Source organism: Mus musculus, chromosome 5 (genome assembly GCF_000001635.26).
Source record: "Mus musculus strain C57BL/6J chromosome 5, GRCm38.p6 C57BL/6J".
NCBI lineage: Eukaryota > Metazoa > Chordata > Mammalia > Rodentia > Muridae > Mus > Mus musculus.
Window position 1 is genome coordinate 88679206 of NC_000071.6, and position 6000 is coordinate 88685205.

Below are 6000 nucleotides of genomic sequence, written 5' to 3' on the forward strand. Positions count from 1 at the left end.
GAAATAATCGTTAAACAGAGAGTGCACCCATCTTATCTATAAGCCACTCATCAAGCACTGTCTTCTGGCTCTACTGCAGTCTCTCAAGTGTAGCCGGGGCAGGTTTGTCACCCTGTTTCCTTGACCGCTCTGCAGGTAAAGCCAGAACAAATGGATGGAAACGCTAGTTGGGGAGAATAGGGAGAAAACAGTTCAGCTTCCCCAACTCTGCAGAACACGTTATTATAAGGTGGGGGGAGGGGGCTAGGAGGGGATAATTGCCCCGGTTGCTAATAAAGGAAGAGTTCATTTTATTGTCTGTGCCCTTCCATTCCAGAGTAGTGAACACACTTTTCCTGTGATGTGTAAATGAAGCTGAGTTCATCTCAAAGGACCCCCACCCCACCCAATACACAACTCTCTTTGCATTTGAAAGAAACTAAAGGTCCGGAGCCACCCCCAGCAACAAGCCTGGGGTGGCAACAGGAAAAGGCTTGAAGTCGACCGCTGTAAAGAAATGGTGCCCATCTGTGCAACCTTGGGTTGAGGTGCCAGTCAACGTCCAAGATTAAAGCAAGTTTATTACGTTGGGTTTGGATGCAGGAGAGCTTTAAGAATTGAGGCTACCAGTTATTTCCAGGACAAGACAAAGAAATGCCTTTGTCACCAATGCCACCCTCTCCCCTTTTATCTGAGGGAAAACCTCCTCCTCTCGACCTGTGGGTCTTGACCCCTTTCAGGGGGTCAAACGACCCTTTCCCAGACATGGCTTAAAAGCATTGGAAAACACAGTTACATTACAATTCATAACAGTAGCCAAATTACAGTCAAGAAGTAGCAAGGGAAATAACTTCATGGTTAGCTATGTGAAACATACAGCTGTGTTAACATGAGGAGCTATAGTGAAGAGTCACGGTCCACATTAAGAAGATTGAGAACCGCTGCTCTAGAACTGGTTTGGGGTTGTTTTGAGACAGGATTTTTACTCTCATCCTCTTCAGCTTCCCCGGTGATGACATCACAGATCTGTACCACCATTGTTAGCAGAATGGGGGTTTATTTATAATATCTCTAGGTGAAACATGGAAATCTAGAGTTACAAACTTAGATCAATCTCTGCTGCTTAGTGTATATCTAAACATCAGCTTTGTCAGTCGACTTATATTCATATGTGATATATATATATATATATATATATATATATAGAGAGAGAGAGAGAGAGAGAGAGAGAGTGAGTCTCACACAGAGGCCTCTGGGAAAGACAGCAGTTGAAACCTTGAATGTAATGTTCTGACAAGACAGAATAATTTTAATAAAAAATAAATAGATATTTCATGTCTATTTTTTCAATTACATCTTTATTTTTTTGCAGGGTTAGGGGCAGCAGCTTGTGGAGGTCAGAGGACTACTTGCCAGAGCCAGTTCTCTTTCCCCACCATATGGGTCTCAGGAATCAGGCTGTCTGACTTAGCAGCCAACACCCTTCCCGCAGAGGCATCTCACCTGCCTGGTGTTTCTTCTTCTTGAGACTTGATGTGTTACACAGTCACAAAAAACGGAGATGCCTGTGAATGCTGCTGAGTCAGCACTAATTTGAGAGGCGCAGTCTGGGACTACCTGAAAAACAGAATGAGGGGGTATGGCATCTTCTAGCCAAGTTCATGAAGTCAAGATGGGAGAGCTGTCTGCTATTCCGCATCTGAGCAGTTACGTCTCCTGTTTCTCCTAAAATGGCTAACGGTAGTTTATAACCATCTATCCCCAGGTACAAAATGTAGAGGAACTATGAACTCCTGCTCAATGGGCACTATTCTCAATAGTCATCACTAATACATAGATAAGATGTAAACTGGGTTTAAAAAAAAAAAGGCCCAGTAAAACTGTGCAAAGTCTATCTGCACACATGCAAGTGTGTATGCACACTGCTCGCCTCTGTCCTCCGTTCCTCTAGTGTCATCCAGTCACAAGAGATAGATGCTGTTCCACTTTCTTGTGTGTCCCTTTCAGGAAGGCCATGCAGTGTTTCTTCAGGTGTAGATTGGGTGATTCCTCTGTTCCTGGGATTCTGAGTAGTTTTGCACCCGACTATGAAAGGGCATTCCGAAGCGCCTATGCTCCTAAAGCTGAAGAGAATGAAAGGGAAGCAATAGCAATACGGGACAGAGACAGAGACAGAGACAGAGACAGAGACAGAGACAGAGATCTGGTGTTAGAAGGAACAGAGGCCACTGAGAGAAAAATACAAATGATGAAATCCATAAAAGAAAAAAAAAAAACACCTCAGTAAATCTGTGAGGACATCTGGAAGAACGCCCTCCCTCTGCAGCAATACAGCCTAGAACTTAGCATCACAGCCTCAAGGTTGGTGTTTTCTTTTTCCATATAATTTGCTTCCAAGGAAAATTTCTTTTCTTAGGGGAAGAAGCTGCCATAAATCCTTTTATGCCGCCCTAAACTATAAACAAATATTACAGCAGACATAAAAACAAAGTACAAGCCGGGCGTGGTGGTGCACGCCTTTAATCCCAGCACTCGGGAGGCAGAGGCAGGTGGATTTCTGAGTTCGAGGCCAGCCTGGTCTACAAAGTGAGCTCCAGGACAGCCAGGGATACACAGAGAAACCCTGTCTCAAAAAACCAAAAAAAAAAAAAAAAAAAAAAAAGGGCTGGTGAGATGGCTCAGTGGGTAAGAGCACCCGACTGCTCTTCCGAAGGTCCGGAGTTCAAATCCCAGCAACCACATGGTGGCTCACAACCATCTGTAACAAGATCCGACTCCCTCTTCTGGAGTGTCTGAAGACAGCTACAGTGTACTTACATATAATAACTAAATCTTTAAAAAAAAAAAAAAACAAAGTACAAAACTTTTTTTTTTTTTTTTTGGTTTTTTGAGACAGGGTTTCTCTGTGTAGCCTTGGCTGTCCTGGCACTCACTCTGTAGACCAGGCTGGCCTCAAACTAAGAAATCTGCCTGTCTCTGCCTCCCAAGTGCTGGGATTAAAGGTGTGCGCCACCACTGCCCGGCAGTTCAAGACTTTAAATCAGATATTTGCATATGGCTGTATCACTTCTAGCTTTGTGACTTTGATGAAGTCATTTATGTCTCTCAACTTTGTTTTCCTAAATTCTAAACGCTGAGTGTCGAGGCCCCTCACCTGCTAACCAGTGGTAATTCTCTTCTTAGCCCTGCCAAATGGTGATGGTTGCAGTTTTATGTTTCTTCCCTCCAATTCCATTTCAATATTTACTTGTTGATAATCTATCTTGACTCCAAAAGGGTATAAGACAGCTGTCATCAAAGGAAAAGAAACTTTCTTTGAAACAAATTCTGTGGAAAAAGAACAGTCAAGCCTAAGTTACGCTTCAAAAGGCCTGTATGGCATATCCAGCATGTAGGTCAGAAATACGGATGCTACTACAGAGGACGGGATGCAGGGTTTTGGATTGAATTGGTTTGGTTTTGGTTTTTTGAGACAGGATTTCACTGTTGCTCACCTATATCAGCTTCCTGAGTGCTGTCATTACAGATCGGCACCATCATAGTTAGCAAAATGATGGCTTATTTGCAATATTTCTAGCCAAAAAAAAAAAATGCCAATAGCCAATAGTATATTAGGTTCTGGGTAGGATATTTTCCCAATGAATATAGAAACATAATACATTTTTTAATTCTCGTGCATTTACATGGGTGTCTGTGTGAGTATATATCACTGTTCTCAGAGAGCAGAACACATGGCGCCTCCTGAAACTGCAGTTACAGTTCGCTGCGAACTGTCTGACATGGCTGCTAGAAACCAAACTTGGATCTCCATCAAGAGCAGCAAGCACTCTTAACCACTGAGCCATCTCTTCAGCACACACACCTATGTTGCGGAATAATCTCCCAGTTTTAACCTTGTTTGTTTGTAGGTTCCTTTTATAACACACACTCGAAGCAGGAGGAAGTATGTTTACAGCAATGTAAATGTGTTTACATCATATAAACAAAGGCCATACTTTTGCTTAGTAGGATACCATTCGCAATGATGCAGCTAGCGTCTGACTCCCCTATGCTTCCTTGCAGTCAATTTCTCGAGGCCAGTTTATTATTCTTACCTGCCTTATTAGGGAGAGGGGAGCTGCTGCCGCTAATAGTACTGTGGAGTCTCAATTCAGGGCAGATGCAAGGCAAATGCTCCATCCACTACAGAGCTACATCCGCAATAACTGCAATTGAATCTCTAAGCATGGAATAGACTGGAATCTACAAGCCTAACTTCTAGGTTTTGTTTCTTTGTTTGTTTATTGGTTTTTATGAGGGTTTAGTTGGTTGGTATGAGACAGAGTCTAACTATATAGCCCTGGCTGGCCGGAAACTAGCGCTGTGTAGACCAGGCAGGTCTTGAAACTCTCTATGTAGATCAGGCTAGCCTTGATGCCATGGAGATGCACCCACCTCTGCTTTCTGAGTGCTGGGATTCACGGTGTGCACTAGCACACCCAGATAGGTTGGGTTTTGTCTGTTTTGTTCTCGTGAACATAAGATAGTTGGGAGCCTCAGCCATCATAAGAACCGTCCCCAGAAAAATTTCCAGAACCTTAATTGTATTCCACACTGCTGTCACCATCCATGACACTCCTTAGACTCCGTGGACATCAACTGGTATTGTAGGTCTCTCTGCATTAAACATGTATGCTGGGCGTGTTTCAGTAGTCCTCCCTCCCCGCCCCCACTGGGTGTGACCTGGCCCTTCCTAGGAATCCCACACAGAGTTTGGTCACTTTTGTCTCTCACTGAAATTCTCTTAAAGATGGTGACTCTGATCTCGTCCTTTTAATGGCATGGAGTCGTCGGTTATCTCTTCTGAGGTAATTCCTTCCAGAAACGATAACGCACACACTGCTTGTGCTAGAGCAGCTCTTCTACATGTCAGTCACCCCTTTGAGGGTCACACAACCCTTTCTCAGGGGTCTTGTGAGACCATTGGAAAACACAGATATTTACATTGCTGTTCCTAACAATAGCAACATTACAGTTCTGAAATAGCAGTAAAAGTAATTCTATGGTTGGAGGTCACCATAACATGCATCCAAGGACTGCAGCTTTTAGGAGGGTTGCTAACCACTGTACTAGAGACATTTGTAAATGAGAACGGTCTTTTCTTTCAAGGTCCTTACAGTCTAGTATGGAGAACAGATCAGAAGCCAGCTGCAGCAGAATGCAATTAGTGATTAGGTGCTGTAATCAACTTTCCTTCGGATGCCATTGGACTTCAAAGAAAGGGCATTTCACATGCTTATGGAATGGAAGATGACAAGAAGCTGACTTCAAAGTTGGATTGTAAAGAAATAAAGATTAACAAAATAAAGGAGAGGTCTGGGCTATTCAAATCCTAGGAAAAAATTTCCCCCCTGAGAGAGAAGCTGAAGAATTCAATGAATTTCAAACGGTTTATAGCAGGGATTTGGAGTTGGAGAGTAGGTAGGGAAATTAAGGGACCTCAGTCATAGCTGCGTGTTTGTTTTCTTTGTCCTGTTGGTCACTGGGTAGGTGATCGGCCAGAGAAGGCCATCTTCAACGTCTAGGTTTAAAGCACTTGAACTTTATTTGGTAGAAGATGGGCTGCCTATTGAAGTAGAAGGTGAATTATATAATAAACATTTATATTTAAATATGCAGTGGAATTGAGGAAGGTCTGTAAAAGATAAGAGACCAAAGGTTGTTAGGGGGCTGAAGCAATTACTCTCAGGGGAAAGCAGCTCCAATGTCAAAAGCGGTATGGGCACTCGGAAAGTTAGCATCCAGAAAAGAGCTTTTCCCAAATGCTTGGGCATCCTGGGAGAGGCTTCCGGTTGGAGACGCCAGCAGAGGCATTAGTGGGGGGGTGGGGGGGGAGCTTTAATCCTTCTTGTCATAAGCGGGAGAAAGAACAAGGTTCTTTTGGCAATGACAGAGGGTAAGGAAGCCTAGGGGAAGGAAAATGTATTAAAGATGATTGAAAGATTCTAACCCAGCTTAATCCCCTTTACAGTTTCCCTGCAC